Here is a 22,932-nt window from a genome sequence, read left to right as displayed (position 1 = left end):
AATTCCAAAGGAAGGAATGTTTTTCAAGACCAGCATGCCACCACTTGGCCGACTGTTAGACAGTCATGGTGACATAAATGGAGACAGGACTAAGCTAGCTGCACTCCCAAACGAATGCACCTACTCTACTCTGTCCACTGGGTATCCCAATCAGCAAGTCATGCATCCTCACTGGAGCCGCACCATATCCTGAAACCTACCGGTAGTGGCATGAGGCCACCAAATCCCGGGTGGTAGCTACCTCTCCTCCCCCATGAATAGGAAGTTGGAACTGAACATTGTTTCAGGTTCTAACAGTGTTAAAATCTAAAGCTTTTAGCATTTGTATATCTTGAACACATATTTAGAAGATATTGTGTATAAGCAGAAAAACTACTTTCTGATCAATCAAGAATCAACATTTGCAATTTTAATTTCAAACTTACACCAACAATTCAAATGAGCAAACGCGATACAACTCAATACTTGTAATTACTTTCCATTATTGATATACAGGTAGATTATACAGCTGTGGAGTGATAATTCCTAAAATGGCAAAAGTGTCTATGCATCTTTTGCAGTGTGTTTTGCATGTATTAATTAATTGTGTTTATTTTGTCTTTCAGGAGATACCACGTGCTGCTTTGAATTGTATCTGCTGTCATTCATTCATAGAACACAACCTTTGGGTGAGTTTAATAGATGATCTTGGAATGTGATAGTGGGGATGACGTTTAGAGTTTTCTATGAATTGCTACAATAGAGCAGAAGGACGCCCGTTTAGTGGGCAAGCCTTCTTTGTTGAATTGCTCAGTACATGTTGTAAGTAGCTCTGAGATTTGTAGCAAGTATCCAATGCAACAAGCTCCTTCCTTCAATAGTTGGTTACTTTCCTCCTGCCCTCTTTCTTGTAGTTGTATACACTCTTGAATCCTTCCCCTTGAAACCTGCTTACTTGATACAACCCCTTCTTCCTAGATCCCTTCCGTTTATACAAAATCCAAACACTCGATTGTGCTTGGCTTTTCTTAGCTAGTCTGTTGCAAAGAAATTCCAACAACAAATTGCATGTTATATTTTGTCCTGTTATGTTACGCTATTTTATGTAATTTGAGTTTTCTGAAGAAAGTGGCCTTCTGGTTTGGAATACAAACTGACAGCTGGAACAGGCAGAGTTCACGTTATTTTCATAACCTAGTTGTTTTCTAAACCTTCATACTGCTTTTAGGAGAGCATTCTAAGCAGGGGGCATGCACAGAACATGGTGGCCTCCACTCCAGGATTTCCTAAAGGTGTTGAATTCCATAATGAAGCAGTTGGCTTAGAATTGATTGTACTAATGGATGTATAGTTTTAGTAGCTCAATTTAAATTTGGATTGGAATATCAATGCAGAGGAAGGAGAACTGTTCATTAGACCAAGTTTCCTTGTGTTTAGCAGGTTTATGCGTGACTATTTCAAACCCAGGCCTCAAGATGCCTTTTGATGATGTTCTGCTTAAATGTGCTCAAACTCTTGAAATCCTGGGTGGAAGATGTATATTTCGGAAAGATAAACCATGATGGAACCTTTGAAGAATGTCTCCACTACATGCACTGTGATGGCTGACATTAAATCATCGGAATTTCAGGCATTTTGTTAGAGGATCATATATGCTAGGTGCTAAAGCGTTCTGGATAAGAATTAAGGATGTAACACACATCTCTTTGATGCTGACAGTTCTGGAACAAAAGGAAAAACAAAGATGTATTAAGATGTATTAATAGAAATGGACTACTAGTTGCATGGATATATTTATGGAGTGATAATGTATATCTTATATGTATAAGTGTTTATCATTTGCCAAAAATAAATTCATTATGTTTTATGAATTTGACATATAAGATATGAAAGGTGGTATGCAAACAATATGACTTTAATAAAAAATTGAATATGCAAAATAAACGTTGGTAATGTGTGTGTCATTGATCCAATAAAACATCAAAACATAACGATGAGCTCCCCATTTGGTGCTGTAAAAATAGCTCTTGCGGCAATGCTATTCTGTGGGTGACAGGCATCATAAGCGATTTACAATTTGTAAAAGATAGGAGACTTTTGTTGTCACCCAACTGCCTTCGAGCTGATCGTCATACTATGTAAGAAATGTATTAAGACTGTGTCTGTATCCAATCCGCATTCCTCTGTACATCCAGTATAGAGGTGTTTGTTTGCTACACCAAAATGAAACATGGTGGAGAAAGGAGATATCTAGATGGAAATGCATACACTTCCATTATTCATTAGTCTAAATGTGCTCATGATTTAATTTGCAAAGGAAGCCAGCAGTGGAAGCAGTTAACATTGGGTATCAAAACCCAAGATTTGGCATTGTTTGCCTTGGAATGAGTTATTGTGTTGACTGTGGAATGTTTGTGTAAGGGGAGGGATGCAATGTGTTTTAAGAATGGCTCAACTTTTTGGAGTACTTTAAGTGATGAGTACTGGCAATTATTTCTTGGGAGGTTTTCAAAGATTATTTAATTAGAATATGTTCCTATAATCAGATGGCACAGAATGCGATTAGCAGAGGAAACTGGCAAATATAGTCAGAAACTGAAATAATTTAAAATAGCATTAAAATGACCTGGATGTATAGCTTGTATTCCCCAGAGTGATGTGGGATGTGAATGTTGTAATGAAGTGGCAATACAGGAGAGTAGTGGTAGTCTAACATGTTGATGGGGTACAAACGCGCCTCAACTGCCTGGTGGTGTTAAATGAGGCAGCTGCAAAAGCCAGTGACTAGGAGGTTTCATGAATATGCCAGAATGTAATCTGCAGTAACCACATAGGAAGGAAATACAAATATTCCTGCAACTATGGAACAACTGCAATGATCCCACAAGACATTTATCGGGAAGCTTGTAGAAGTGACTGTCTTGGTCAAATGATAAATGATTCTGCTGATAAACAAGGAGGTTCACACACTATTGGCTTTTTGTCAATATTAGGTTGTAGGTTGGCTGGTTAAATCTCACGGCCCTTTTTTTAATGAAAGTGGGCTGTGGAATTGTGTAACATCCCTCACAGGGTTCCACCGCTAGAAAATGAAATATGAATAATGGAAGGGGCCTTTAAAAATAATCATATCAATCAGGAAATAGCACAATTTATGAACCTGTAAATTGGTAGAATTTAGAAATCGGGACTTCTGTGCTGAAGGATGAAGTAGCTTGGCTGATACTTTGTACTTGAGGACCAGCCCCTACTCTGACCGGGACTGGGGAGACATCATGAATTACAACACACAGGGTTGTCTCATCAGGCAAGTCATTTAATAAGAGATTACATTTTTACTATTACAATGTGTGAGAATTTCAAGCGTGCTCTGAGTTTCATGCTTTATCTATCGAAAGGACGTGACCAAGAATTGTCACGCACATATGATGCTAGATTCGGACATTTTTCGTTTTACACCATATGTCAAAATGTATTATTCATTTAGTTAGGCACACATTATTTCCATATAAAATATTTAACATGCATTTATATATAATCGATAATACTGGAACAGATGGTAGAAACACGTTTTAGAGGGAATTCTGAACCTCAAACCAGAAAGTTAGGATGTGGAGGTACCTCTCTATCTAGCTAATTGCTAGGTGCTATAACTGGAAAAACCTGCCCACATGACAATTCATGGGCTCTGGGGTCTGCGTAAGTCTCAGATTCTAAATATTCTAATTTGAGTAGCCTGCTTACTGTGTGCCTAAGATGTGCACACAGGGCAGAGTACGTTTCAGCGGTAGTGGACAAGTTATTCCTCCTTCTTCAGGACCAAGATCAAGTTATTTGGAAGACCCCTGAGGAGCAAAATAAATAAAATAAAAAAGAGAAGGACACAATTCATATTAATGGGGGCTCTTTACAATCTCATTCATAGATTAAGTATTGTTCTATTTTTAGGTTCCATAGCCCCTCCATTGGGTGAAAATCTAAAAGAGGTAAAAGGTGATTTAAAAATAGGTGTGCAAGTAACATACCATCGCCATAGAGTCTACAGAACACTATCCATTATCATACCGGAAATGTGTGAGCAACAGACGGGAAAAGAAGAGGCAGAAGACCCACCTAAGAATCATGGGGGATGCATAGAGGGTGTCTGTAACTCCAAAAGCAAGTTGGGATCTCTGTGCAGTTGTCGAATTTATATACTTGAAAGTGTATGTAAGCTTGGATGGGTATCCTCACTGTTGACGCTCACTTACTGAAGATATATCGAACCAAACATTGTCAAAACATGAAAGCACTTGGTGGGTGCTTGGTTTATAGTTATTGGTAAACAACTTAAAACTAGTAATGTGAAACCAAAATCTAGGAGTACAGGTTGCATTTTCACATCTGCAAAATGTATGCAAATTCAACCACTAAAATTGGTATTAGTAAGTTGTCATACTAATCGGTTTTTCATTCCACAATATTTGGCGTGGCATGGCTCAAATTTAAGTTACATTTTTTTCATTCCACAATATTTATGGTGTGGTCTAAAAACGATGCACAACCATTACTGCAAAAATGTATACTGCTTTGTGTAGAAACTCAGGTGTGATAGACACGATTCGTATGACAATTTACTAATACCAATCTGAACTTGTCAATTATTTTCACATTATTTGTTCTCACATGGTTGAATTTGCATACATTTTGCAGATGTGAAAACTCAACCTCTACTCCTAGATTTTGGTTTCACATTACTAGTTTTAAGTTGTTTACCAATAACTATAAACCAAACACCCACCAAGTGCTTTCATGTTTTGACAATGTTTGGTTCGATATATCTTCAGTTAGTGAGCGCAGACAGTGAACATACCCATCCAAGCTTACATACACTTTTTAGGTGACAGTGAAAAATCACCTAACCTTCCCCACTGCTGCAGCACACTCTTCTTGATGGTCTGTGCACTTAATTCAGAAGAGGATTGCGCACTTCCGGCTTAGGGCGTTTTTCACAAAACCTTGCGCTAATACTTGAAAGTTAACTTACCATATGTGTGATGGATGAATGTTATACTGGCAGTTGTTCTTGTACGATTGAGCTCAACTGGTTTGAGTCCGTACATCAGTTCCAACGTAAGGACGTTCTGCAATTGAACAGAAAAACCAGAGCTGCAATGTAGCATGAATTTGATAAAGTTCACAGGCAAATTTGGATTGCTGCAGGGTTTCTGCATTTAAGCAAATTAAGAAGATCTAGACCTACACTTTTTTGTTACCTGTGATCCATGTGGTTGATATGGTAGCCAGTCCTAAGTGCCCGTAGTGTTACGCAAGCGGGAAAACGCTGGTTCTGTGTATTGCAGAAGCTGCACCTGAATTGTCGGGCAAAGGGGGAGGTTTCCTGTGAACACAACACATAAATATGCATGTGTGCGATACCAGGATGTGGCAAGTAAGCCAGCATGGAAGATGGGCATGAAGGGAATTGGTAGGTATGGAATAAATACCTCTGTTCGGCGGTTAGACTGTGAGGGGAGGCGCCCTCACTAAGATAGTCTTAGTCATGCCAGTACTTGGCGTGGAGAGGTCTATGTTTTACTAGAGACCGTCAAAGTCAGTGAGAGTCTAGGACGATGAATCTCCTAGATGTCAAAAATAACCACAATCATTCATGTGTCGCACGTAGGCTACCAATGATTCAATCCGCTGTAATTTCGTGTGGCTTACCTTGTCTGTTGAATCCTCTGGTAGGGCTTCGTGTCTCAGTAGCGCGATGGAGTGTTGTCCACTTTTGCCTATGTTATTGGCGACACTGATCTTCGGGTCACGTGGAAAGACATCACGTGTTCCCTGTGGCCCGGATCCAAAATGCTGTCGCCCATTGTCTGGGTTTGCTTCATTTTCCAAAGTGCACTCAACTCTGATGCTATTACACAGAATCCCTTTATTGGCATAATGCCATGCAAGTGTGGCCCAAGGAGCATTATCGTGAGCACCACCAATTTCAAATACTTGATGATCATTTGCGACTTAAGTTCAAGCCAACCTTCTGAAAGAAACACCAATGATTCTTCTATAAAGCATGCAGTCATTTTCCTTCCGGAATTAGGGATCTGGTCTTAGTAGGCCAGTCCTTAAATATGATGTTAGCTAAAATGTTATGTTTCTGTGATTTATACCTTGCACTGCTGCCATTAACATGGTGTCCAGGTGCTTTGGCAGACCTGGAAATGAAGAGGGTTGAGAGGGAAAAGTTCAAGAGAGCTTTGATGTGTTGTTGGTAGCTTCAGTTTGGAAAAAACGATCACTGTGTGCTTGTTTGTTTTTAGTTGGTCCCTGTGAGGTGGTGGTTGGTGCATGCATGTATGTGGGAGATTTGTGTGAGATTGGTTTAGTTGTCTGTTGTGGAGTGTTTGCAGCTTGCAGTGTTTTTTCCCCTATGTGGCAGAGGTATGTTTCTGATTTGTTCAGTGTTTGGGATGAGTATGCAGAGTTTACAGAGTTTTTAGTTGGGTTAGTGTTCGGTCATTCTGTGTCTTTCTCTGCAGGTTAGGTTGATCCGTCAAGTTGACATTATTCTGTGGTGATTTGCGGCTGTGGTGATTTCTTTGGGTGGCCCTGTTTTGGACAATCAGGTTTTTGGTGCTTCTATTAAACCATGTTTGAAACAATTTTCTGAACTTTAGGTGATGTTCTGTTGTTCATATTTCCTTTGGGAGCAAGTTCCAAAATCTCACTGCTATGCAGGAGCATGCTGATCCTCAAATGTATGCTTTGCATATTGTTTCGGTTCCAGGTGAATGTTGCTGCTGAACCTTAGTGTTCGATTGTGTTTGTAGATGGAGATTTTTCCGTGTATACATGTTGCTCTGTGGCCATGGATTGCTCTGTGTGTTATGCTGAGTGTTTTGAACAATATTCCATTTTTGACCGGTACCCAATGTAGTGTTCTCAGTGCTGGTGTGATGTATTCTTTAAATTAGCAGGTGTTTTCTGGGTGATTAAAGTGCAGGTAAACATATTACATTATTGCATAAACAAAATCATTTGCACAAAAAAATAACTTTTACAATTGTCCCTAATCATTTGTCCTGGTTATGTATCCAAAGTGTTGTAATTGATCATGTACATGTTTCGAACTGTTAAGGAAAGTGGGTTCTGGAATTGTGCAACATTCCCCAGAGGGTTTCACCACTAGCAAATGAAGTATGAATGATGGAAGCCACCTTTCAAAATATGTCTGATGTCGCCAGTATAGTCATTTAAATCAGGAAATAGAGGAACAAATGAATCTGAAATTTGGTAGAATTTAGAAATCAGAACTCCTGTGCTGATGGATTCAGTAGCCTGTCTGATGTCTGGGTTTGCTGCATTCTCCAAAGTGCACTCAATTCTGATGGTATTACTACGAATACCTTTATTGACATCATGCCGTGCAAGTGTAGTAGCATTATCATGAGTATCACCTATTGCAAATACTCAATGATCATTTGCGTCTTTGGCTGAAACCAACTTTCTGAAAGAAACACAAAGGTGCCCCTATCCTAAAATATGATATCAGCTGAAATGTTATGTTATTTGAATTTTTTTTTCATTTTGTGCTTTTAGCTTACCACCTTTTTGCACCTCCTACAGCAATTCAAAGAAATACATAAAAAACATCACAAGTAAGAAATGTATACCTATTTTACAGTGTCATATAAAACAGGTACTCAATTGCTACATGAGTGGTTCCTATTAAAAACAATTCCCAATATTTTAAATTCAATTAACATCCCTATCAACCCAGTAGTTCAAAGTGTTTTCGAGCAATAAAACAGATTTGATATGCTGTTGCTGTGATATGATATGATAGGTTATTTATAACGCGCTTAATACTCTGAGGTTTCTAAGCACGGACCCGTGGATCGAACCTGTGTTGCTTCATGTTGTCTTGCTTTCAAGGCGAGCACTCTGCCGCTGAACTATTCTCCCGATAACCAGCGACTCTGCAGTACATATTGCTGACCATAATTGATCAGTTTCCAAACCATTGCCAAAACAGAGGACATCATAACCCCTCCTGTAAGGTTCCTTAAACTCAGAACAGCCTGTCAGGATGTGTCTCGATGTCTCCACCTCTAAGTTACAAAGGTAGCATTTACGTCTTTCCAGTCCAATTCCTGCCATGCCCCAGTATATTCAAGGACCTGCAGGATATTCAAAACTCAGGAACGTAATGAAAGTTAGGGCAACAAGGTTTTGGTAAATATGTTTGCGATACCGGCATATGGCCCTGTGTGGAATATTCTATATACCATCTGTTTTGAGTCAGAACATTAATGTTATTATTTCTATCTCAGTCCAGAGATTTTTTCTTGACTAATTTCTCAAAAATACCATGCTCATTTATTTCCGGGATAGCAATAGCCAATTCACTTAAATGCCGATTTGCAACCTTTTCAAGTTCTTCATATGCTATTTTGTTTCCCCTTTCTCTACTGCCATCTTCCAGATAATGCACATAATCTGACATAATGGACATTAAGGTATCACCATGCTCCCGCCCATAGTGAAGATTAATGTATAGCCTGCTACAATACATATGCAATGAAGGTAGGCCCAGTTCTAGGCAAATTGCCTATGCCGGGACTGATTTAGGCAAACCCAGTACTGACCGAAGCAGCTTCCCCTCCAATGCCTTTAGCCAGTTGATGTCCTTCTCAGGAGCAGTTTCAAGTGTGTACAATATGCAGGGAACTATGCTTATTGTATATCTTTCATAGGGCTTCCGCAGAAACCCGCATTTTGATTTTATGTAGTTTTCCATCGCCTGCCAGCCCCCAATGACCGTTGTATACATGATGTCTTTAAACAAGGATGCTACAGGATAGGTGCGGATCGGGCATCCTAGATAGAGATAAGGATTGACAACCTCCAGTTTATCTCCATTGATATGCCAGGAGAAGAGAACACTACGATGTTTCCTATCAGCCATCTTTGTCTTCTTTTGATTTACCCTTAGCCCATTTGCCTGCGCATATTCATGCAATCTTGTATTGATCTTTGGAGACCCAATCGAGTGAGTTCTATCAGGACTGTATCGTCCACATACCACCGCCAACCTATGCTCTTACCAGCAAGATTAGGGAAGAAGTTTAAACGCTTCTCAATCTTCTTACCCATATCACACTCATACAGATTGTAGAGCACATGTTTCATTCCCACAGTTGTGTTGTTAAAGCTCGTTAACACTCCTTCCTGTGATGTTCTGACTGCTACACTAGTATCCATAAATAAGGCCTGAATAAAAAATAGCAGGTCTGAATCAATGCCCCATTTTATACATGTTTCCCACAACTGCCCTTGATTTACACTATCAAAGGCTTAGGAATAATCCACAAAGCAAGCACAGATATAGGCAGCTGTTCATTCTACAATTTGATTCTGTTACAAGCACCTGTAGTGCCCATATACTATGCGTTGTGCCACACCCAGTTCTAAAGCCTGTTTGTTGTGGGCTTAGAAGCTTTTTTTCTGCAACCCATTTGTTCAACTGTAGTAGCAATATTTTGGCAAAGATTTTCTGCTAACATCTAGCATTGCCAATAATCTAGAAATGACAGGGTCAGAATATGATCCTTTTTAGTGCACCTGTATCAGAATGGAACAACGCCAGCTATCTGGTATGTGTTCACTCTCTACAATCTGTCTAAATACAGCACACAGTATCTATGTCCACAAGCTATGACTCTGTTTCATTACTATGTTTGGAAGTTTGTCGGGGCCCGGATCCCTGGATGACTTGAGACCCATGTTGATCCAATATATTTCTTCTTCATCAATTTAATGCCTTCATGCATCTGCAAATTATCCTTTCCATTTGGTATTTTCCAAAACAGGCTATTTATGTATTTGCGCCAGCATTTCTAAAACATGGAACTGATTTCCTTAGGTACCTGTGACAAAATATGGGACATATATAGGTGTCAACATTTTTTTACATCATGGGCTCTTATTAATCGATACACCAGTTTCCAATTTGTTGAATTTCTGCTTGACTTATGAGATATTAGCCACTGTTTATACTTGGCTTTACATCTATTTCTCTCGTTTTCTTATCAAATGTATTTTTCTTTGAGAATTTTATGGTGCGAATGCAACTTCGATATTTTTGTTTAGCCTTCTATAAGACTATATCAACTGGAATCTGATGCTTCCCCTCTTTTTTTGTGAGGACTTTCCCGATTTAAGGAGGCAATAATAATTCTCACATCTGTATAGATACTTAAATGAATATCCTGGCTTTTGTGACCCACATGCAAGGCATACTCAGACAAAAAATGTTTTATTCCACTTCTATCTGACACTGACCATCTAATTCTATTGCCCTGTATGCTACTGATGGCTAGAGTAGAATAACTGCCTTGAGCCATCTTTATTTTTTTAAGGACGGAGTAACTACCAGCGTTGCATGATCACTAAGATCATTAAAAGTGACCTTATAGGACCAGATGCACTTGCGTACATGATGCGATGGTCAAACTTGCATCCAGACACATGGAGTTGCACCTGCCGAACTCGGTCTTTATATTCCGTAATGATGAGCAGTCTCTGGGTATCAATGGAAGCAACTCTAAATCCAAAAGGAAACTTGAGCAGATTTTTCCCTTTTTCAAAAGCTTATTTTGATGTGAACTGTGATGTTTTGTTTTTCCTTTTCACAGCTCACAATAGCTTTCTTCTAACTGAAGATCTTCAATAGCACCTCAGTGAGCGTTGAAGTCTCCAGCTATAATCACTGCCCCATCTGGAACTTCTTCCTGCCATGCTTCTAGAAATTTTCCAAGAGTGCCTTCCAATATCTGGCTACATGAGCCTTCCGGTGGATCATAGATTGATACTACCAGAGTTTTTTGTTTCAATCTAGGAAAGTCCGTAATTATAGCGCATAACAGGTTCCTCTTAGGTTGTCAAAGGGGTATTTAGTCATGTTCAAATTGCTTCTGGCCCGAATACAAAGACTACCACTAGGCGTCCCTGCTTTCCTTTACTTGTGCCCCATGTGAATAAGGTATATCCATCAATAGCCAGCTTGCCAGTTATGCAAGTCTCTTGCAGTAGAAACAAATCTGAAGATTCCAATAGCATCTTTCCTTCGTTCTGAGAAATAAAAGAATCATATCCTCTAGTATTCCATGATCATATTTTTAGAGGGCTTTCTTCTAAATTTTGAGACCGCAGATTTGATTGTACCATCATTTCTTTGCTCTAACTTGTGGTGCTTTACCAAGAATTCTAGGCTGCACCATCTGAATTTGGGACAATTCAGACTCAATGTACAGTTGGGCATACCACTGTTGTTGATTATCACAACCTCTCTGATCAAATATATGTTCAGTCACTATTTGTGTAAGGTTTATTTTGTTTTATATTGTATTTCAAAGCCGAATTTTTGTAGATAGTTGACTGATGCACAAATACGGTCCATTACAACTGGAGAAACAAATGTGGGATCTTCTCAATTGCTGCTACTGCCCAATTCCAGCAGTTCCACCTTAAGCAAGTCTCTCATGGAAATGATTTCCAAGTCTGGTACTAAATGTATTAACCATAAAACTTGTGAATGATTAATGGTTCCATGTCTTATTAACAAATTAACTAACAACAAATGAATCTATAACAAAACACCCCAACCGCTTCCCCACAAGATTGAACCCTTTACACACCCCACTTATATTTTCATTGTTTTTTTCGTTATTTATTTTTCGTTATAAATTCCATTCATTATGTATTTTTCATTATAAAGACTGTATAACCGATCAATATATGGGCTATCACAAGAGGTATGCTTCTCGCATATTCTAATGGTATTTCTAGGAGGCAAATTTCCCTCACATTCATTCGCTGATACAGAAACTGGTTGGCTTTGTGCATTTTGATACCAATCACCGAAACCAGTGCCTAATTGATTTCCATCTTGCAATCTGTCAGCTGCACCATTTTGTTTGACCCTGATATCCAAACAAAAGCAGGAGTCTGATGTACCACCTCTGGATTATGTATTTGTGTGGGCTGTTGGACTTCTAAATATTTCTGTTGTTGCACCAAATGATGTGTTTGTCTTTGCTCTGTAGTGTCACTGTATGCCACTTCCTGGCCCAATAGCCAGTTATCTAAAGTACTAGTGGCTTGTGTCACTGTTTTTTTAAGCAAATTTGATTCCTTTTGATGTTTTAATTCATAACATACTCCATCTTCTACACAAACAATGTCTACTTGATTGGACACTGCCAAGGCCTGTTCATTTCTTCTCTGTGCACACTCACTTCTCTGACCCACCATTTTCTTTCTCTGATGCCTGTTTCAGTGTTTCTTGCAATATACCATTTGTTTCCTTGGTTGTAATTTGTGTTTCTTCCCAGATATGATTTCTTCCATATTCAAACAGGATTCTTCACCCCTATAAGGTTACAATTTCAACCCAATTATTTCACTTTTTTCCTAACTAATGGAAGGAATTGTTAGGGGCGTACCATAATCCTCATCATCAAAGAAATCAACATTTTGTATTCTTGTGTTGCTGTTTTAGATGGTGTGGTCCACCACCTTTGCCAGTACGTTTTTAGTGTAACACTAATCTCAAGCACAGAGCAAATATAGCTTCTGCTGTGGCAGCCATACTATCTATACTAGTCTTCATGGATGTTACATATTGAAATATATATGTTCTTGATTTGTTTTCCTCTAGGGTAGTAGCACAAGAATCTTAGTCCAATTGTCCGACGAAATGGAAGCAAGTCTGTTTAAATCTCGATCGACCGACAGATTTGTGCTAGCTATCTGTTGAGACATTTGTTTGTGGTGGTATTGTTGTTAATGATAATGGCTCCGACGTGCCCTCCCCGCAGATTTAAACATATGTTGGGGAAAGAATTGTTATTATCTATTGCAATTAAAGTGGATGGAGATAGCACCATCATTATCTTATTTAAACTTTGTATTTTCTGATATGTTGCTGTTGTAACTTGACTATCGTGTAGTCAGGAGAGTCCTCTGTCCACAAGTGCCGCACAGGGAGGAGCAAAAAGACTCCCTGTGCAACCCTTGAGGCCACAGGTGGGAGATCTTCTTCCTCCGGAACCGCAGACCCTCGGAAACCCCGGACCACTGCAAAGAAAGCACCGGTTAAGTTATGCGCCCAACAACAACCACTAGTCAACACAACAACAAGCTGGAACAGTCTTACCCAGTGGAGCGTGGAGGTACTCCGGTATACCTATGGGGTTTTTCCGGGATTCTCCAGGACCCTCCCTATCAGGGAAGTATTGCCAGAAGGTCAGGCGCACTTGAGATGGAACGGGCCCACCCGTTGTCAAAGTCCAGAACAAGGTCAAGTGATCGTAGTGCCAGGGATAAAGAAGGCGAAGTCCAAAAAGCAGTCCGTGGTTCGTGACCGGTAATTCAAAAGACAAAACCAAGGAGATCCAATAACAATTCCGTGAAGCAGTCCAAGGTCGGTATCCGGGTGTTCAAGAAATCAGGTACGTAGCGCCGAACAGTGTCCAAGGATTTAAACAGCTGTGAAGCGCCGGTTGCACCGACGCGGCCGTTTAAATACTGGCGCTTCGCTCCCCATCTGGACACGTGACCCGCAGTCTCCGGTCACGTGATCTGCTGCCGTACGCGTGCGTACCTTCCGGGTCATGTGACCAGCAGCCATGTCTTGGGAACGTGAAGCATTCCTGGAATGCGGAAGTGCAGCTGCACGAAGCCGATCCCTCAAGCTCCATGGGAGACGCCACTGAAGCGTGTGCCGCAGCGGGCGGGTTGCAAAACGCTGGGGACAATGTGGTGGCAATCTAAATGAGGAGGGTACCGGTAATGAGGAGGGTACCGGTGAATCCTGGAACTAGGCATGAGATCGGGAGGGGCTAGGCACCATGGAGGGGGGACTGGGAAACCTGCTATGATCTCTACGAGTCGTGACAAAGCCCCCCCACAAAGGCCCACGACCCCGTGGGCAGGTAGGATTGTCCGATGGAACCGGGCAACCAGACGGGGGGCGTGGACGTCCACGGCAGGAACCCAAGACCGTTCCTCAGGGCCATAGCCCGACCAGTCCACCAGATACTGAAGGGAACCCCTAAAGACCCGGGAACCCAGGACTGCAGAGATCTCATACACGACAGGGGAAACCAGAGAGACCGGGGCCGTGGGGGCACGAAGCCGCGTGGGAACAGGACAGGGCTTGAGAAGGGAGACATGGAAAACAGGGTGAATCCGCCAGGACCTGGGGAGAGCCAGCCGATAAGCCATAGGATTGAGAACCCGGGACACCAGATAAGGACCAACAAACCAAGGCAGGAGTTTCCTACACCCCACCAACCACAGATGCCGAGTGGACAGCCAGACGCGCGACCCCACGGCATACGGCGGGGCCAACACCCGCCGTCTATCAGCCTGCGCCTTCATGGATGCCTGGGCCTCGAGGAGATGGGTCGAGGTCTGGGCATGGACGGAGGCCAGGTCCCTGACACAGGCAGCCGCGGCCGGGTTAACAGTGGAGGACAAATCAGGGATGGGTAGGACACGGGGATGCTGACCGTAGAGTACATAAAAAGGGGAGAAACCAGTGGAAGAGTGGACAGCATTGTTATATGCGAATTCTGCGAGATGCACCACTCGCAACCAAAACGCCTGTTGTTGCAGAGTCAAATAACGCAAGTACTGCTCGAGGGTTTGATTAAGCCTCTCGGTTTGACCATCCGTTTCATGGTGGTAAACCGACGAGAAGCGTACGTCTATACCGAGCAGTTTGGCCAATGCACGCCAAAAGCGTGACGTGAACTGAGAACCCCTATCCGAGATGATGACTGACGGGAGCCCAAAGAGACAAAAGACGTGAACAAAGAAGAGCTTGGCCATGGCAGGGGCAGTGGGTATTCCTTTACAGGGAACAAAGCGGGCCATCTTGGAAAACAAATCAATAACCACCCATACAGTGTCAAAGCCCAGGACCCGAGGTAGATCCGTGCTGAAGTCCATGGTCACGGTGTGCCAGGGCCTGGGGGGAACGGGCAACGGGAGAAGGAGACCCACAGCGCGACCCCTACGATGTTTGCACCGTGCACAAATGGCGCATGTGTTAACGTAGCGCTCTACATCTTTCCTCATGGAAGGCCACCAGCACCATCATTTGAGTAGTGCCAAGGTACGAGATTGACCGGGGTGTCCGTGCACAGGGGCATCGTGGGACCATTCGAGCGCCATGTTGCGAGCGTCCGTAGTGGGCAGGAACAACCTATCCGATACAAAGGGCAGGCCATCATGGTACACGGGATCCCATTCGGATAACTGATCGGGGTGTAAGATAACCCATTTTCGTATAGCATCGAGCAAGGGCAAGGACGGGGTGCATAGACACACTACCTTGCCGCAGTCCAGGAGAGTGTCAGGGTAAACAGGTAAGGCCACGCCCTCAGGGGAACGGGACAGGGCGTCAGCCTTTCCGTGAGCTGAGCCAGAATGGTGCTTGATAACGAAATCGAAAGCAACAAAGAACAAGTGCCACCGGACCTGCCTGCTGTTGACACATTTCAGGGAGGCCAAATCTTGCAGGTTTTGATGGTCGGAATACACAGTGACCTGGTGCTTTGCACCCAAAAGATGATGCCTCCACACACGAAAAGCGTCCATGACTGCTAAGAGCTCCTTTTCAGTCACCGTATAGTGAGATTCGGCGTCAGTGAACTTGCGGGAGTGAAAGGCCACAGGGTGAAGTCGGCCAGAGGAGGGGCATATCTGTGACAAAACCGCGCCTAGAGCAAAGGAGGAAGCGTCGGCCTCCACGATGAAAGGCAACTCCGGGTCTGGATGCTGCAGAACGGGTGCGGTGGTAAATGCCGTTTTCAAGGCCTCGAAGGCTTGTTGATGTGTGTCCGCCCACGAGAAAGGAGTGCGGGGGCTGGTCAAAGAGGTGAGAGGAGCCACCAGAGAAGAAAAACCCGAAATAAAGCGCCTGTAAAAGTTAGCGAAGCCAAGGAAAGATTCCAGTGCTTTCAGGTTTTTTGGAACAGGCCAATCCAACACGGCCCGTACTTTGGAAGCGTTGATGGCCAGCCCCCCAGGAGTGATAGAGAAACCAAGGAACTCCACGGAGTCAGCATGGAACAGACACTTTTCTGGCTTGGCGAAGAGAGAGTGTGCCTGCAAGCGAGAAAGCACTTCGCGTACGTGCTGTACATGTTCACTCAGGTTTTGAGAAAAGATCAGTATGTCGTCTAGATACACCACAACGAACACGTCCAGGATATCGGAGAATATGTCGTTCATGAACCTCTGGAACGTGGCCGGAGCGTTGCATAAACCGAAGGGCATTACTGTGCATTCATACAACCCGTAGCGAGTGCAAAAGGCGGTTTTCCACTCATCGCCAGGGCGTACACGAACCAGGTTGTAAGCCCCACGCAGGTCCAATTTGGTGAAGATGGAGGCGTGGGAGAGACAGTCGAGCAGGGGCGTGATCAAGGGTATGGGATACCTGTTTTTAACTTTGATGGCATTAATCTGTCTGTAGTCTACGCATGGACGTAGATCACCCTCTTTTTTGGGGACAAAAAAAATTGTACTAGCAGCTGCAGAAGTGGAGGGGCGGATATGACCTAAGCGGAGGGCCTTTTGGATATATTCTTTCAAAACCACATCTTCAGCGGGGGAAAGGGAGTAGATCCGACCCGTGGGAATGACACTGTCGGGTAGCAGATCTATCGGGCAATCGTATGGGCGGTGAGGCGGGAGTGCTTCTGATGAACCCTGATCGAATACCCCAGTGTAGTCTTGGTACTGGGCCGGTACAGATGTGGAAACCAGGACTACTGTGTGGTGCTCTACCGGGGCATCCCTGATGGTCAGGTGAGCAATGGAACCCAGAGCTTGAGCGGGTGTAGCGTCCCCGATGTTGGCGGGAAGGCAGAAATGCTGACATAGATCAGACTCGAAGTGTACTAAACCAGCCTTCCAGTCTATCAACGGGTTGTGCTCCTGGAGCCAGAGTATCCCCAATATAAGACTGAACTGAGGCATCGCGATGAGATCGAAGCTCAAGGTTTCGGTGTGGATTGACTGGATTGTCAAGAGCATCAGGGCCGTTTGTTGTTTAATAGATCCGGATATCAAGGCAGTGCCGTCAACCGCGTGTACAGGTCCGGGTAAGGGTTTGGCCAGGAGCGGTAGGTTCAGGGAATGCGCAAGGGTGATGTCGATGGAGTTACCCATGGCCCCAGAGTCTATGATGATTGTAACAGGGTGTGAGATTCCGGGCGTGGGCTGGATAACTGCTTGTACATGGATCGGCCTGATGCGACCGAAAGCAGGTGTGGCGTTCGGGGTAAGACCAGAGGTGCTCGACCCAGCCCCCGTGTCTAGGGTCGAGCAGTCCGAAAACCTGATAACTTGAATTTCGGTCTGCGTGGACATTCCTTGACATAGTGCCCTGTTAGGCCGCAATAAAAACAGGTGTTGTCTGTTCTTCTACGCTTTCGTTCTGTTGGTGTGATCAGGCTCCGTATGCCCCCTATCTGCATGGGTTCAGGAGTGGTATTGGGGGTAGCTGAGGCACCGGGCAGTGGTGGAAAACCTGCTTCGGCTCTTCGTTCTGAACGCCGGGCGTCTACCTGTAAGGCTAAGTCCACTATGTCTTGGAATGTGGTGGGTAACATAGGAACAACAGCAAGGGCATCCTTCATGGCGTTGTTTAGGCCCCTGTAGAACACAACGGACCTCTTGCTTTCGGGACAGGAAGTCTCTGCTACCAACTGATTAAATCTAGTAATATACTCGATCAAAGAGCCCTTCCCTTGCCCCAGGTCCAGGAGTTCTAAATCACGGGACTTTATTTTATAACGAGTGTCGAACACCCTTGACATTTCCGTAATCAATAGGTCGAAGTCATAAAGGGCAGGGTTGTTCTCCTCCAGGAGGGGATTGGCCCAAGCGGCAGCTGTACCAGCTAAATGGGAGAGTGTAAAGGCAGCCTTAGTGGTGGAGTCTGGAAAAGCCCGGGGTCTGCACAGGAAGTGTAGTTTACACTGGTTCAAGAAGGTCCTGAACTTACTGGGGTCCCCATGAAACCACTCGGGGGCAGCCAAAGGGAAGGGGGACGGTAGTATCACTGGTATGGGACCCTAGGATGGCGGGACAGGAAGAGGCGTGGGCTGTGAAGTCGATGGGATGTCCCCAAATTCAGTATCGGGAGGCAAGGGGTATCTGGTGCTTTGGATGTGGTCCAGGCGCTGGTGTGTGGCAGTGGTGGCTGCGGCCATATCAGCACGTAACACGGTTATGGCTTGTACCATAGCAGCCAGGGGTTCATCTGCGGCCCCCTGCATGACTACACGACAGGTTGGCTTCACAGTCTGTTGTAACTTGACTGTCGTGTAGTCAGGAGAGTCCTCTGTCCACAAGTGCCGCACAGGGAGGAGCAAAAAGACTCCCTGTGCAACCCTTGAGGCCACAGGTGGGAGATCTTCTTCCTCCGGAACCGCAGACCCTCGGAAACCCTGGACCACTGCAAAGAAAGCACCGGTTAAGTTATGCGCCCAACAACAACCACTAGTCAACACAACAACAAGCTGGAACAGTCTTACCCAGTGGAGCAGTTAGGTACTCCGGTATACCTATGGGGTTTTTCCGGGATTCTCCAGGACCCTCCCTATCAGGGAAGTATTGCCAGAAGGTCAGACGCACTTGAGATGGAACGGGCCCACCCGTTGTCAAAGTCCAGAATAAGGACAAGTGATCGTAGTGCCAGGGATAAAGAAGGCGAAGTCCAAAAAGCAGTCCGTGGTTCGTGACCGGTAATTCAAAAGACAAAACCAAGGAGATCCAATAACAATTCCGTGAAGCAGTCCAAGGTCGGTATCCGGGTGTTCAAGAAATCAGGTACGTAGCGCCGAACAGTGTCCAAGGATTTAAACAGCTGTGAAGCACCGGTTGCACCGACGCGGCCATTTAAATACTGGCGCTTCGCTCCCCATCTGGACACGTGACCCGCAGCCTCCTGTCAAGTGATCTGCTGCCACACGCGTGCGTACCTTCCGGGTCATGTGACCATCAGCCATGTCTTGGGAACGTGAAGCATTCCTGGAATGCGGAAGTGCGGCTGCACGAAGCCGATCCCTCAATCTCCATGGGAGACGCCACTGAAGCGGGTGCCGCAGCGGGCGGGTTGCAAAACGCAGGGGACCATGTGGTGGCAATCTAAATGAGGAGGGTACCGGTAATGAGGAGGGTACCGGTGAATCCTTGAACTGGGCATGAGATCGGGAGGGGCTAGGCACCATAGAGGGGGGACTGGGAAACCTGCTGTGATCCCTACGAGTCGTGACAGTTGCTTTATTGGGCAATACCGAAAAAAAGCCAGTAATTTTTGTACTGTCCATTTTTTTACTTTGTCCAACTTCATTAAGGAGTGTATTTTGAGATGAGGACTCAGCCTGGGTACATGATGAGGAGCTGAGAACACCTACTCTAGGCAAAATATTTATTTTTGTAATGCCCCGCATTAGGGACTTCCCTGATCTTAAAGTAGCAGTTTGGTCTCCCCACCCGACTGCGCAATGTAAATGACCTGGGCAAAGGAGGCTTAACAGGTCTTTTCTTTTCTTTATTAGCTCCTGTTGTTACCATTTTTAAATTTTCATTTTTAAAATTTTCTTTTTTGATATATAGTAAGAACAAAACGACCTCATCTGCTCTTCCCCGTAGATTGCAGTGACTGCTAGGCAACTCTCGGCAACTCCCTCGCCACGGATGTTATGTTATGTTATTGTGCATTTTCATGGCCTCCAGGTGCTTTGGTGGACCTGAAAATAAAGGGGGTTGGGAGGGCTTAGTTAGTGGGATGAGAGAGAAAAGCGCAAGAGAGCTTTGATGTGCTCCTCTTGGTAGCTTCAGTACAGAAAAACAGGTCACTGTGTGCTCGTTTGTTTTTTGTTGGTCGCCGTGAGGTGGTTTTCGGTGCACGCATACATGCGGGAGAATTCTGTGAGATTCGTTTAGTGTCCTGTTGTGTGTTGTGGAGTGTTTGATGTTTGCAGTGTTTTTTTCTTTTCTCTCTTGCAGAGGTATGTGTCTGATTTGTTCCATTTTTGAGAGTGACTATGCAGAGTATTACAGAGTTTTTAGTTGGGTTAGTAGTTGGTTTTTCTGATTCTTTCTCTGCAGGTTGGGTTGATCCATTGAGTTGATATTATTCTGTGATGATTTGCAGTAGGATGCTTTATTTCTTTGGGTGGCCCTGTATCGGGCAATCAGGTTTCTGGTGCTTCTATTGTGTTGTGTTGGTGGTTTGTCTTCGATGATGTCTCTTATTTAATTTGGTGAACTTTAGGTGATCTTCTTTTGTTTATATTTCCTTTGGGAGCAAGTTCCAAAGTCCTATCGCTATGCAGAAAAATGCTGACCCCCGAATTTACGCTTTGAGTACTGGTTGGGTTCGAGGTGAATGTCGCTGCTGGACCTTAGTGTTCTATTTGGTTTATAGATTGAGATTTCTCCCTGTATAAATTCTGCTCCATGGCCGTGGACTGCTCTGTGTGTTATGTAGAGTGTTTTGAAGAAAATGTGTTTTTATGACCCGTAGCCCATGTAGGGGGTAATTCATGGATTATTTGCACTGAAATAAAAAACAGATTTGTGCGCCATTCTGCCTGCAAATCCCCATTTGTTAAACAGGGATATGCGGGCAGAATGGTGCACAAATCCCGTTTTTTTTTTCAGCGCAAAGAATCCATGAATCAGGGCAGTAGTGTTTTCAGCAATGGTGCTTCCTCTCGGGCCGATCCTTTCAGGTGCAACTTGGATCCTTTCTCTCCACCACCTGTCTCTCGATGTGTGGTGTTCCCCAGGGCTCTATCCTCTCACCCTGTTTCTTCAATGTCTTTCTTGCCCATTTGGCCCTCCTGATCTCTACCTTCTCCTCTACTTTTCAGTATTATGCGGATGACACACAGCTCTCTTTCAGGCTATCCTCGGCCTCATCCCCGCCTCATGCACTCCTGACTGTCTATCTGCTATTCAGGCATGGTCGGATTCCAACAATCTCTGCCTTAAGGCCAGTAAGACAGAGCTCCTCCTAATTGGGACCCCTGCTCCCGCTTTTCCTCTCTCACTATGGCCTCCCTCCTTGGGCCCTCTCCCCTCACCCTCCTGTGAGGCAAAAAACCTTGGGGTAATCTTCGACTCTGCTCTCTTCTTCTCCCGCCACATCTCTCCAGATCCCTGGTTCTCTCTAGGCTTGACAACTGCAACAGCCTCTTTCTCATCCTGCCTAACTCTACTCTTCGCTCTCTGCAACTTATCCAGAACAGGACCGCAAGACTTATCCTTGGCCTCAATCCCAAGGACCACATCTCTCTAGCCCTGAAATCCCTCCACTGGCTCCTGGTGGCTGTAAGGATCAAGTTCAAGACCCTCTGCATCATCCACAGGGCTTCTCGGGGTCGTAGCTCTTACAATCTTCAACTCTCTTGTCCTAAATAACTTCCTGCTAGAGCCCTCCACTCATCTACCGCTACCTCTCTGCGGGGCAGTCGCTTCTCCAAGCAGAGTGTGGGGGGAAAATCTCTCTCCTCTGCAGGAACCTCCCTCTGGAATGGCCTCCCTGCCTGTCTCTGTGTTGAGACGGATCTCCTTAAGTCCCGGGAGCTCCTCAAGACCCTCCTTTTCTCCTCTTCTTTTTCTCTCCCTCTCCTCTGCTGACCTACCCTTTCTCCTGCTCCTCCTACTCTGCTGACTGGCTGCTTGGTACCCCCTGAGTCTTACAGGGCACCATGCCCCCTCCGGACGAGCCCTCCTGCACATGTCGCCTGCCCACCTTGCTCTGCCACCTGGCCTACCTTGCACCTTCTGGCTTGGATTGAAACGTTTTGTTCCAGCCTCCCTCCCACTTAACGCAGAGCCTGCTGCCCTGGTTGCACTTCCTCCTACACCCTCTCCCCTGCATTTCCCATTGCGCACTTGCAAGATCTGAATTTTACAAGGCCTAATAAGATTGTTTGTCTTGTCTTCCCTTTATTCCCCTTCCTTGCCTTGTTGCGCCTTGAAACACTTGTGTATAGGCGCATAATAAATAAGAAATCAATCAATCAATCAATCATGTGTTCTTTAAACCAGCGAGAGTTTTCAGGGTGATGGAAGTGCAGGTAAAAATATTACATTATTGAATAAACTAAATCACTTGCACTCGAAAAGAGTTTACTTTTACAATTGTCCCTAATCATTCATCCTGGTCAAGGATCCAAATTGTTACAATAGATCATATACATGTTTCGATCTGTCGGATCATCCTTTGGTCGTTTGCATTTGTATTTTGGTCATTCTGTTCATTACAACGTGCTGCTAATACGCCACTCGCCAAACACTTGTTGTGGCTTTCCAACAATGCCATATTTAATGAGCATAATGAAAATAAATGGAACATGTTTTGAGACAATCCATTGAGCATGCAATGAAAAAAAGAAGATTGATGTGGAAATGTAGGTGGCAACATACCAAAAACACAAGAGACACAGATAAGACGTCTCATCGGACAAGTTAAGACTAATCATTTGACACAACAGTGTTAGAATGCCCTGATAGCTACACGTTGGGTACATAAGCCCATACTACAGACGTCAGCTAATACTGTAACCTTCTTTTTAGGGATAGTGCCAAAAAGATCTTGTAAGGTCTTGCCCCCAACCATTAAAAAGGCAGAAGCTGGGGAGAACAAGGGACAACACTAGCTTAAAGACTATTTTTCCGTCAAACCTAGATATAACTTGGAGAATAACGAGTTGAAGTCAAAAGCAGGTGGCACTGGATCAAGTATTGCTTTGTCCAGCACCACGCAATGTAAATAGTGGATTGGAAATATTTTCCATGCATGAAAAGCATATCACTGAAAGCCTTAAAACAACTCAATTAAAAACTAAAAGGGCACATCCAGAGGGA

General features: G+C 44.2%; 1 protein-coding gene across 12 annotated transcripts in view; it reads left to right on the top strand.

Moving 5' to 3' along the window:
• The window catches only part of LOC138497200 (poly(rC)-binding protein 3-like), a 3,473,032-nt gene that overhangs the window by 1,820,477 nt on the left and 1,629,623 nt on the right, over positions 1-22,932 (top strand). For all 12 annotated transcript variants that reach the window (XM_069620521.1, XM_069620517.1, XM_069620516.1 and 9 more), the window contains one exon: positions 606-668. The gene's annotated coding sequence lies outside the window, so the exon portion shown is untranslated. The remainder of the gene's footprint in view (positions 1-605; positions 669-22,932) is intronic.

Source organism: Ambystoma mexicanum, chromosome 5q (genome assembly GCF_040938575.1).
Source record: "Ambystoma mexicanum isolate Mex_15411 chromosome 5q, UKY_AmexF1_1, whole genome shotgun sequence".
Lineage (NCBI taxonomy): Eukaryota > Metazoa > Chordata > Amphibia > Caudata > Ambystomatidae > Ambystoma > Ambystoma mexicanum.
This window is presented reverse-complemented; position numbering and strand designations above follow the sequence as displayed.